Below are 12,691 nucleotides of genomic sequence, written 5' to 3'. Positions count from 1 at the left end.
ATATCACAGCTACTGACCTCTTATGGTGACATCACAGCTAATGACCTCTTATGGTGATATCACAGCTACTGACCTCTTATGGTGACATCACAGCTAATGACCACTTATGGTGACCTCACAGCTAATAACCTGTTATGGTGATATCACAGCTAATGACCACTTACGGAATTTTTGTTGCTGGTAGCTCCTGCGACCTGCGTGCGACTTGTCTCCCACTCCAAATTTATATATTCTTTTCCCCACCAACCAGCACCTCACCTGATGAAGCTGCACTTGCAGCGATACGCGTGAGGCCTCCCCACACCCATGTTCCTTGATGCCACTGCCATCCGCCATCCCTCCTTGGCTTGCTCCCACATGGTTTTTTCTTCCTCATGAGGACCCTCATGTCAGGTGCCTAAAGACCATTTTTTGGTTGCCCTACATGGGTGTTACTTTGCACATGGTCCCAGCTACTTATAGAGCCTCTTTCCTGAGCTAACTTTGGCAGCCAGGTATTTCGTTTTCCCAGCCTTGGGTTGCTTTGAGCTAGAGGGGCCTTATCTGACTTGGGTACCGCATCCTGTGTGGGGACGCCCACATCTGCTCTTTTGTTAGTGCATGTGTGTTTTTACTCATGGCCATATATATTCACTCTGATGGTCACCATGCTTAGCTATGACATTTCTCCATCTGCCCTTTTTGATAATATCTTGTGGTATCACATGTGATTGTTGTGATAGTCTATATTGGCATTTTATGCTTATCATTTGTTGCACAGCTTCTATGGACACAGGGCTGTTGTCTTTCACTTTTAAATGTTTCTGTGCTTTGGGGTAATGAAGTTGCTTTGCTTGGTATACATTTGATTTAGGTGTGCGCATTCCATATTCATTGATCCGTTTTTCTCGTTTCATGGTTCATCTCCGGATTTACAGCAAAATCACAGTTCTAAAATAGTCGCCGGACTGAAAGTTGCAGACAAGATGTGTACTTGTGCAGCGTGAAACCTGCAGCGTCCCGATGTAACAGCATAGCGGATGGAATCTCAAGAAATCCCATGTCCACTCCGGGTCCACAGACGCTCGCGGCTCACCCGCAGAGACGGACATGCAGCGCATCTTTCCAGACCGCAGCCTGTCTACTTATCTTGCGGAGAGGCGATAAATCTCACCCGTACAATGTATTGGATGCGGTGAATCCGCACGGCTCAGTGATCACATGCAGATTCACGTGCGTTGAATAGACGGCAGCGCTTTGGACGCAGTGAACATGTGCGGCGTCCGGATCGTGGGCATCCGGCCTTATGGGGGGAGTACACGCTGAATAATTGACATCACTTTTATTCTACCTTGCAACTCGGGGTTGAGCATAATAGTACGGGAAGAGTCTTGGTGGGACAAGACGACGTCCTCAGCAAATTCATCCAAACTTACATCAATATAATGGTGGAGGTGACATCCCCTGTGTGAACATGCTCTGACTCTGCAGCCTCACCTCTCCATGGCCGGGGCTTGGTCCTCCCAGCCTGGTCTTAATTACAGCAATTTAGCTGTGTCCTGGCCTTCCCCAACTCACTACAGCCCAGGTCCCCGGAGAGGCCGCAGTCAGGGCCCAGGCCGAGGTGAGGCCGCACTATCACTGCTGGTGACTGCTGTCATTGTTCTCAGATCTAGGAATGGGGCTATGATTGTAGGAGAATCCCTGTATTCCTGAATGATGTAGTAATAATGCTGTAGAGTGGTTATTTATCTAATCCCGGTGTGTGTGGTGCTGTGTATCTATTCCTGTCCTGTGTGATACCATCTCCTGAGCCGTGTATCTAATCCTCTCCTGTGTGATACTGACTGCTGAGCCGTGTATCTAATCCTGTCCTGTGTGATACCATCTCCTGAGCCATGTATCTAATCCCCTCCTGTGTGATACTGACTGCTGAGCTGTGTATCTAATCCTGTCCTGTGTGATACCATCTCCTTGGGCAGCACGGTGGCTCAGTGGTGAGTCCTGGGTTCGATTCCCACCAAGGACAACATCTGCAAGGAGTTTGTATGTTCTCCCCGTGTTTGCGTGGGTTTCCTCCGGGCACTCCGGTTTCCTCCCACACTCCAAAGACATACTGATAGGGAATTTAGATTGTGAGCCCCATCAGGGACAGTGATGAAAATGTGTGCAAACTGTAAAGCGCTGCGGAATATGTTAGCGCTATATAAAAAAAATAAAGATTATTATTATTATTATCTCCTGAGCCGTGTATCTAATCCTCTCCTGTGTAATACTGACTGCTGAGCCGTGTATCTAATCCTATCCTGTGTGATACTGACTGCTGAGCCGTGTATCTAATCCTATCCTGTGTGATACTGACTGCTGAGCCATGTATCTAATCCTGTCCTGTGTGATACCATCTCCTGAGCCATGTATCTAATCCCCTCCTGTGTGATACTGACTGCTGAGCTGTGTATCTAATCCTGTCCTGTGTGATACCATCTCCTGAGCCGTGTATCTAATCCTCTCCTGTGTGATACTGACTGCTGAGCCGTGTATCTAATCCTATCCTGTGTGATACTGACTGCTGAGCCATGTATCTAATCCTGTCCTGTGTGATACCATCTCCTGAGCCATGTATCTAATCCTATCCTGTCTGCTGAGCCTTGAATCTAATCCTATCTTGTGTGATACTGACTGCCAAGCTGTGTATCTAATCCTATCCTGTGTGATACTGACTGCTGAGCCGTGTATCTAATCCTATCCTGTGTGATATTGACTCCTGAGCTGTGTATCTAATCCTCTCCTGTGTGATACTGACTGCTGAGCTGTGTATCTAATCCTATCCTGTGTGATACTGACTGCTGAGCTGTGTATCTAATCCTATCCTGTGTGATACTGACTGCTGAGCTGTGTATCTAATCCTATCCTGTGTGATACTGACTGCTGAGCTGTGTATCTAATCCTATCCTGTGTGATATTGACTGCTGAGCTGTGTATCTAATCCTCTCCTGTGTGATACTGACTGCTGAGCAGTGTATCTAATCCTGGGGTGTGTGCGTGATGCTGGCTGCTGAGCCGTGTATCTAATCCTATCCTGGGTGATACTGACTGCTGAGCTGTGTATCTAACCCTATCCTGTGTGATACTGACTGCTGAGCGGTGTATCTAATCCCCTCCTGTGTGATACGGTCTGTTGAGCAGTGTATCTAATCCTGGGGTGTGTGCGTGACGCTGGCTGCTGAGCGGTGTGCCTGGTCATATCATTGAATTATAAGTTCTTGCAGATCTTCCTTGTCACCAAATCAACCCGCACTGTACATAGTGACTTGCAAAAGTTTTCACCTCCTTGGCATTTTCCATCAGTCCATGTACAGAACATGCTAACAATTGTGACCATTTGTTTTTCTTTTTATTGTGAAAAAACAACAAATAGGGCAAAATAGATGAAAACTTCAGTGTGCATAACTATTTAGCCCCCTAAAGTCAGTACTTTGTAGAGCCTCCTTTTGCAGCAATTACAGCTGCAGTCGTTTTGGATAAGTGTCTAGGACAGTGTTTCTCAACTCCAGGCCTAAAGACCCACCAACAGGTCAAGTTTTCAGGATTTCATCACCTGCTCAAGCATTAACAGCATCACCTGGGTAATACTAAGGAAATCCTGAAAACACGACCTGTTGGTGGCTCTTGAGGCCTGGAGTTTAGAAACACGGCTCTAGGAGCTTTCCACATCTTGTCTCTGGGAGTTTTGCCCATTCCTCAAGACAAAACTGCTCCATCTCCTTCAGGTTAGATGTTTCCTCTGGTGAGCAGCGATCTCCACGTCTGCCCACTGATTCTCCATTGGATTAAGGTCAGTGTTTGAGTAGGCCACTCCATAATACTGAAGGGAATTGCTTGCACCAGAAGTTTTTAGGGGCTTCATCGCACAGGGGTAAATACATATGCACATGCCAATTTTTAGTTATTTGGTCCCATAAATGTAATTTTTGCCTATATCTTTCTCACGTCACTGAGACTATTTAGTGCTGGTGCATCACACGCAAATCAGATTACAAAAATACTTACACACAGGTTGTAACTTAACAATATAAGTAAAAAGCCAAGGGGGTGAATACTTTTACATGTCATTGGACCTCAGTGATAACATGTCTGAGGTGTCACAGTAAAGGCCACGAAGTGTTGGCATGGGGACATGTGCAGTGACGGTAGCTGGTATTTTGGCGTTGATACCAAGTTAACCTCTGACCTGTGCTGTACACAGTACAGTAGAGACCAGAGGGTGAACCTGCCTGCAGCGGTGAGAACACTGAGGTGTAGCTCCGCCCCCTGCACGCTGTCTGATTATTTACTCTGTTCTCCTCTTGCAGTTTCGAGGCTCGGAGAGCGCTGTGAAGCCTTGTCCCCCGCATGTGCCGCTAATAGGATACAACCAGACTGTAAGTATGACCGTGTACATTTTGCATTTGGGGTAGAGGAGCTCAGCGGGGTGACTAACAGGTTTGTGGGAAAAGATTCAGTAAAATCTCTGGTGTTTTTAGGCAGATGAGTCCAGTGGGTGGTCCTACTTGATGATTGACAGGTATCTCTGCCTGCACAGTCATGGGACCGCCCACTGGACTCGTAGACATTCAAACTCCAGAGATTTCTATTAATAAAATTTAAATGGATTTTATGCTAACAAAACTGCATGTTATTCACTAGATCTTTGAATAATAATAATAATTTCCACAAATGGATGTGTTTAAATGAAATGTTCCTGTGCTGAGATAATCTTATAAATGTGCCCCAGCTGTGTACTGTGTAATGGCTGTGTCTGACCATGCAGGAATATGGTCTGATCATTCTACAGCTCCTGGGCAGGGGAGGAAGCAAAGCAGAGTATACAGACAGGAGAGCACGGGATGATGGGATCACAAAGCTCCTTTTAAGATTAAGCTCCGTAGATGAAGGAGCGGTGAGCCCTAATATTTCGGTCATAGCGCTCAGACCTGGACGGGTCAACAAATAATTTGTGATCATTGAAAACAAATTAACAACCACTTTAAGGAGGGCACACCTCATAACCTGGGGATCGCTATTCTCAGCTGCCTCCAACCATCTTGTCTGTGGCTTCTGACATTTATGTTCCTTGCCAGCGAGCCGGTGTAGTGCAGAGCAAAGATGGATAGAAAGCAGCTGTGCTTCTCTATGGGCGCAAGGATGGATAGAAAGCAGCTGTGCTTCTCTATGGGCGCAGGGATGGATAGAAAGCAGCTGTGCTTCTCTATGGGCGCAGGGATGGATAGAAAGCAGCTGTGCTTCTCTATGGGCGCAAGGATGGGTAGAAAGCAGCTGTGCTTCTCTATGGGCGCAGGGATGGGTAGAAAGCAGCTGTGCTTCTCTATGGGCGCAGGGATGGGTAGAAAGCAGCTGTGCTTCTCTATGGGCGCAGGGATGGGTAGAAAGCAGCTGTGCTTCTCTATGGGCGCATGGATGGATAGAAAGCAGCTGTGCTTCTCTATGGGCGCAGGGATGGGTAGAAAGCAGCTGTGCTTCTCTATGGGCGCAGGGATGGGTAGAAAGCAGCTGTGCTTCTCTATGGGCGCAGGGATGGGTAGAAAGCAGCTGTGCTTCTCTATGGGCGCAGGGATGGGTAGAAAGCAGCTGTGCTTCTCTATGGGCGCAGGGATGGGTAGAAAGCAGCTGTGCTTCTCTATGGGAGTAAGGATGGCTAGAAAGCAGCTGTGCTTCTCTATGGGCGCTTGGTAACCCCCCCCCCAGTAATAGCAGAATGGGGGTCCCCTGACCCCGGTGTTGAACTCCGGAAAGGAGTAGATGTTGTGGAAAGGTGGCCGTACATGAATGAAGCCTTCTATGTAGATTGATGGGAGTGAAGGGAAGAGGGTTTGAATCTGCCACTAGAAGTGTGGGGCTGCTCGGGAGCCCTGGAGGGGGCTGCTCGGGAGCCCTGGAGGGGGCGGACCGTGAGGCCTGGAGGAGAATGCCCTCTCTCCATTAATTACATGAATTTTGAAAAATATATCTTTGCACCTTCATACATGTGGGAATTCCCTAACAAACTGCCATTCCTCACATGTAATCTGCCTGTCTAAAGTTAAGTTCACACGTAGCGGAACTCCCGCGGAAGATACCGCGAGAATTCCGGAATTGCATTCCGCGGGAAAACTGCATTTTAAATTCCCGCAATTTTTCTGCGGAAAAACTAGCGATTTGCAAGCGTAATTAGCTTGCAGAATGCTAGCGTTTTCCAAGTGATCTGTAGCATCGCTTGGAAAACTGACAGGTTGGTCACACTCGCCAAACTTTTTACTATTGAGGCTGCCTATGCACCATCAGTAGTAAAAAGATCTAATATTAAAAATAATTTAAAAAAAATAAAAAATCGTCATATTCTCACCTTCCGACGTCCCGCAGCGTCCCCAGGCTTCAGCGATGCTCTGGCAGGTCCCGTTCCCAGTGATGCATTGCGGCAATGAGCTTTGATGACGTCGCGGTCTCGCGAGTTGGCTACAGCATTGCAAGACATGACGTCAGCAAAGGTCATTGGCGCAATGCATCACTGGGAACGGGAGCTGCCGCGTGTATCGCTGAGGCCTGGGGACGCTGCGTGGGACGTCGGAAGGTGAATATAACCCGAATTTTAATTTTTTTGTTTGTTTGTTTTATTTTAATTCTATTTTTTACAGGGATATGGTACCCAGAGCCTGGAGGACAGTCTCCTCTCCTCCGGACCGTGGGTACCATCCGCAAATGTTCTGCTTACTTTTCGCATGTTGGGCACAGCCACATGCGGAAAGTAAGCAGAACAATGCATTCCTAGGGGTGCGGGATCTCCGCGATTCCGCAAATTAATGAGCATGCTGTGGATTTTTCCGTGATGGGTTTCCGATGCGGGAAAATCCGCAGCATTAGCACAGCATTGCGGAATCCCATAGGAATGCATGGGATGCTGTTTTTTTGCGTTTTCGCGGTAAAAACCCCCGTGAAAAAACCTGAATGTGTGAATGCAGCCTACAGTCACAAATCATGCAGCTGAGATGACAAAAACTAAATCTCCGAGCTCGCCAAAACACTCGGAGGACACCCGAGCATGCTCGGGGACATCGAGCAACGATGCTACTCGCTCATCACTAGATCTTTTCAGTTCGCCATTAAAAGGTATCCGCCACCGAGGACGCTCCAACCGTAATGTTTCTCCCATTGATAACTCTCCTCCACCTGTGTGGACGGGGTGCGGGGTTGGGAGAAGCGGCTGTCGGCTGAACACGTGTAAGGGAAGGTGTGTAGTCTGAGGAGTCGGACGCGGCTGGCCCTGAATGGGCGATGTTGTAAGGCTTCACATGATGCCATCCCACTTCCACACATCTCGTCCAGCCATTGATTAACGCCAGTGAGGTTGCTTTGTAATATTATCCAGCACAGCACTGGTTAAGCTCTCCATACTGATTGGCCGCTTCCAACCAGGGCGGATTCCTCTGTAGTCCAGGCAACGCTTCTTCTTGTTACCGTGGATACTCAGGTTCTGGAATCTAGCCGGCTCACCAATCCCTGGCTAGCTGTCGTCACACTCCGGGCATCCAATGGCGTCTGCGCCGGGGAGACTGTTGCTAGGAAGGATTGGCGCCCCGGCTCCATGTATATAGAGAGAAATGTGTCTCCATGTAAGCGGAGAAGCCCTCAGCCAATGCGTGCGCCCCATATAGCCCTGCCCGGCATGTCTGCAGCCTGCCTGATAGCCCAGGGCGGGGCGTCACCGCGAGCATGGGGGAGAATGGGGGAGCAGGCGGCCATATGGTCTGCAGCATCCCAGGAATTCTCTGCTCCAGCAAGGACGGAGAGCTGCTGCGCTGCCTGAGGGCGGTATCCCACAGGAGGGGATTAGATACACGGCTCAGCAGTCAGTATCACACAGGAGAGGATTAGATACACGGCTCAGCAGACAGTATCACACAGGAGGGGATTAGATACACGGCTCAGCAGTCAGTATCACACAGGAGAGGATTAGATACACGGCTCGGCAGTCAGTATCACACAGGATAGGATTAGATACACGGCTCAGCAGTCAGTATCACACAGGATAGGATTAGATACACGGCTCAGCAGTCAGTATCACACAGGATAGGATCAGATACACGGCTCAGCAGTCAGTATCACACAGGATAGGATCAGATACACGGCTCAGCAGTCAGTATCACACAGGAGAGGATCAGATACACGGCTCAGCAGTCAGTATCACACTGGAGAGGATTAGATACACGGCTCAGCAGTCAGTATCACACAGGATAGGACTAGATACACGGCTCAGCAGTCAGTATCACACAGGAGGGGATTAGATACACGGCTCAGCAGTCAGTATCACACAGGAGAGGATTAGATACACAGCTCAGCAGTCAGTATCACACAGGATAGGATTAGATGCACAGCTCAGCAGACAGTATCACACAGGAGAGGATTAGATACACGGCTCAGCAGTCAGTATCACACAGGATAGGATTAGATACACGGCTCAGCAGTCAGTATCACACAGGATAGGATTAGATACACGGCTCAGCAGTCAGTATCACACAGGATAGGATTAGATACACGGCTCAGCAGTCAGCATCACACAGGATAGGATTAGATACACGGCTCACCAGACAGTATCACACAGGATAGGATTAGATGCACAGCTCAGCAGTCAGTATCACACAGGGTAGGATTAGATACACAGCAGGCAGTATCACACTGGAGGGGGTTAGATACACGGCTCAGCAGTCAGTATCACGCAGGGTGGGATTAGATACACGGCTCAGCAGTCAGTATCACGCAGGGTGGGATTAGATCCACGGCTCAGCAGTCAGTATCACGCAGGGTGGGATTAGATACACGGCTCAGCAGTCAGTATCACGCAGGGTGGGATTAGATACACGGCTCAGCAGCCAGTATCACGCAGGATGGGATTAGATACACGGCTCAGCAGCCAGTATCACACAGGATGGGATTAGATACACGGCTCAGCAGCCAGTATCACACAGGATGGGATTAGATACACGGCTCAGCAGTCAGTATCACACAGGATGGGATTAGATACACGGCTCAGCAGTCAGTATGACACAGGATGGGATTAGATACACGGCTCAGCAGCCAGTATCACACAGGATGGGATTAGATACACGGCTCAGCAGCCAGTATCACACAGGATGGGATTAGATACACGGCTCAGCAGCCAGTATCACACAGGATGGGATTAGATACACGGCTCAGCAGCCAGTATCACACAGGATGGGATTAGATACACGGCTCAGCAGCCAGTATCACACAGGATGGGATTAGATACACGGCTCAGCAGCCAGTATCACACAGGATGGGATTAGATACACGGCTCAGCAGCCAGTATCACACAGGATGGGATTAGATACACGGCTCAGCAGCCAGTATCACACAGGATGGGATTAGATACACGGCTCAGCAGCCAGTATCACACAGGATGGGATTAGATACACGGCTCAGCAGCCAGTATCACACAGGATGGGATTAGATACACGGCTCAGCAGCCAGTATCACACAGGATGGGATTAGATACACGGCTCAGCAGCCAGTATCACACAGGATGGGATTAGATACACGGCTCAGCAGCCAGTATCACACAGGATGGGATTAGATACACGGCTCAGCAGCCAGTATCACACAGGATGGGATTAGATACACGGCTCAGCAGTCAGTATCACACAGGATGGGATTAGATACTCAGTATTGCACACGAGAGGATTAGATGCTCGGCGCATAGTATAGTGCCTGAGAAGATTGGATGCACACTCGCACTAGAGGTTTGGATGTGCAGCTCAGCACACAGCATTGTGTATTATACTGCAGGCCGTATTGTGAAGCTCCAGGAAAAGGAGTAAAAACCGATGGCCCTTCTCTGCCCAAATTGTCTCCACTTCCCCCTATTCACATCCATTAAATGGGCTTGTACACACTGGCTCGGTATAACACAGGATTACAGTCTTTGGCTGTGAAGACATGCTGGGAGTTGTAGTTCTGAAACGCCATAGGCTGGTACTACTGGTCTGTCCCCTGCACCCTGTTGTAGGGCATGTCTCATTATGAGAACCGTCCTCCGTTTGCGCAGTCGGAGCCATGTCGCCGGGTCTTACTGTAGCGCACAGAATACCAGGGAGACTTTCGGATCACCAAGGCTTTTTATTGGAGTCGCTCTCTTATAATCCGACCTATACATAGTCAGAGTTTTGCCTCCTACAGAGTTGACGCTTACGCTGCCAGCGCTGCGCTCGCTGTTGATGGCGCTCATCGAGCCGGGCGCTCCAGTACCGTAGTGCATTTAGTTTTATAACCTCCTCCTTGCATAACACTACACAGGCTGTTGTTTCCACCTCACCCCATTATGTATCTTTCTATGTCACCCATCCCCCACCCACTTATGTGTATATACGCTGTGTCTTGTCTTCCTGCCCTTGTTTCCCACCTGCGCACCGTTGCCATCTTTTTTTACGTTGCCATCTTTTTTTTACGTTGTGGTCACTAACTTCGGGTAAGAGACAAACCGCACTGAAGGGGAAATGCGCCATGTCTTGCTTGCCCACATTTTGCTTCTTTCGTTCTTCATATTTTTGGCTAAACGTACAGGTGGTGACCATGGTGAGCTGCTGATGTCTATGCTCTGTCCATGGTGGACAATAGATCTCTCCCCACTGCCCCATTCACCTCAACACTCAGCCGACTGATATATCCCCCTACTTCCCCTTCCATACTCATCACTATTTGACTCAACTGACAGTCATCTTTCACAACTCCGCCATTCACATGAGCGCTTGGTGGTGATCTTTACCTCCCGACTCCTCCATACACATGAGCGCTTGGTGCTGATCTTTACCTCCCGACTCCTCCATACACATGAGCGCTTGGTGGTGATCTTTACCTCCCGACTCCTCCATACACATAAGCGCTTGGTGGTGATCTTTACCTCCCGACTCCTCCATACACATGAGCGCTTGGTGGTGATCTTTACCTCCCGACTCCTCCATACACATGAGCGCTTGGTGGTGATCTTTACCTCCCGACTCCTCCATACACATGAGCGCTTGGTGGTGATCTTTACCTCCAGACTCCTCCATACACATGAACGCTTGGTGCTGATCTTTACCTCCAGACTCCTCCATACACATGAGCGCTTGGTGCTGATCTTTACCTCCCGACTCCTCCATACACATGAGCGCTTGGTGGTGATCTTTACCTCCAGACTCCTCCATACACATGAGCGCTTGGTGGTGATCTTTACCTCCAGACTCCTCCATACACATGAACGCTTGGTGGTGATCTTTACCTCCCGACTCCTCCATACACATGAGCGCTTGGTGCTGATCTTTACCTCCCGACTCCTCCATACACATGAGCGCTTGGTGCTGATCTTTACCTCCCGACTCCTCCATACACATGAGCGCTTGGTGCTGATCTTTACCTCCCGACTCCTCCATACACATGAGCGCTTGGTGCTGATCTTTACCTCCCGACTCCTCCATACACATGAGCGCTTGGTGGTGATCTTTACCTCCCGACTCCTCCATACACATGAGCTCTTGGTGGTGATCTTTACCTCCCGACTCCTCCATACACATGAGCGCTTGGTGCTGATCTTTACCTCCCGACTCCTCCATACACATGAGCGCTTGGTGCTGATCTTTACCTCCCGACTCCTCCATACACATGAGCGCTTGGTGCTGATCTTTACCTCCAGACTCCTCCATACACATGAACGCTTGGTGGTGATCTTTACCTCCCGACTCCTCCATACACATGAGCGCTTGGTGGTGATGTTTTCCTCCATACACATAAGCGCTTGGTGGTGATCTTTACCTCCCGACTCCTCCATACACACGAGCTCTTGGTGGTGATCTTTACCTCCCGACTCCTCCATACACATGAGCGCTTGGTGGTGATCTTTACCTCCCGACTCCTCCATACACATGAGCGCTTGGTGCTGATCTTTACCTCCCGACTCCTCCATACACATGAGCTCTTGGTGGTGATCTTTACCTCCCGACTCCTCCATACACATGAGCGCTTGGTGCTGATCTTTACCTCCCGACTCCTCCATACACATGAGCGCTTGGTGGTGATCTTTACCTCCAGACTCCTCCATACACATGAGCGCTTGGTGCTGATCTTTACCTCCCGACTCCTCCATACACATGAGCGATTGGTGCTGATCTTTACCTCCCGACTCCTCCATACACATGAGCGCTTGGTGGTGATCTTTACCTCCCGACTCCTCCATACACATGAGCGCTTGGTGGTGATCTTTACCTCCCGACTCCTCCATACACATGAGCGCTTGGTGCTGATCTTTACCTCCCGACTCCTCCATACACATGAGCTCTTGGTGGTGATCTTTACCTCCCGACTCCTCCATACACATGAGCGCTTGGTGCTGATCTTTACCTCCCGACTCCTCCATACACATGAGCGATTGGTGCTGATCTTTACCTCCCGACTCCTCCATACACATGAGCGCTTGGTGGTGATCTTTACCTCCCGACTCCTCCATACACATGAGCGCTTGGTGGTGATCTTTACCTCCCGACTCCTCCATACACATGAACGCTTGGTGGTGATCTTTACCTCCCGACTCCTCCATACACATAAGCGCTTGGTGGTGATGTTTTCCTCCATACACATAAGCGCTTGGTGGTGATCTTTACCTCCAGACTCCTCCATACACATGAGCTCT

General features: G+C 49.3%; 1 protein-coding gene across 6 annotated transcripts in view; it reads left to right on the top strand.

Moving 5' to 3' along the window:
- KDM6B (lysine demethylase 6B) overlaps positions 1–12,691 on the top strand; it is a 128,567-nt gene that overhangs the window by 27,554 nt on the left and 88,322 nt on the right. For 2 of the 6 annotated variants that reach the window (XM_073547051.1, XM_073547047.1), the window contains exons 1-2: positions 3,708–3,814; positions 4,332–4,400. The gene's annotated coding sequence lies outside the window, so the exon portion shown is untranslated. Of the gene's footprint in view, positions 1–1,524; positions 1,604–3,707; positions 3,815–4,331; positions 4,401–12,691 lie in introns of those variants that run through there. The other 4 variants (XM_073547049.1, XM_073547045.1, XM_073547046.1 and 1 more) reach the window with 3 other exon arrangements.

The sequence above is a fragment of the Dendrobates tinctorius genome, unplaced genomic scaffold (assembly GCF_039654945.1).
Source record: "Dendrobates tinctorius isolate UK_male_01 unplaced genomic scaffold, ASM3965494v1 ptg000151l, whole genome shotgun sequence".
Classification (NCBI taxonomy): domain Eukaryota; kingdom Metazoa; phylum Chordata; class Amphibia; order Anura; family Dendrobatidae; genus Dendrobates; species Dendrobates tinctorius.
Note: the sequence above shows the minus strand (reverse complement) of the source record. Positions and strands in the feature narration are given on the sequence as shown.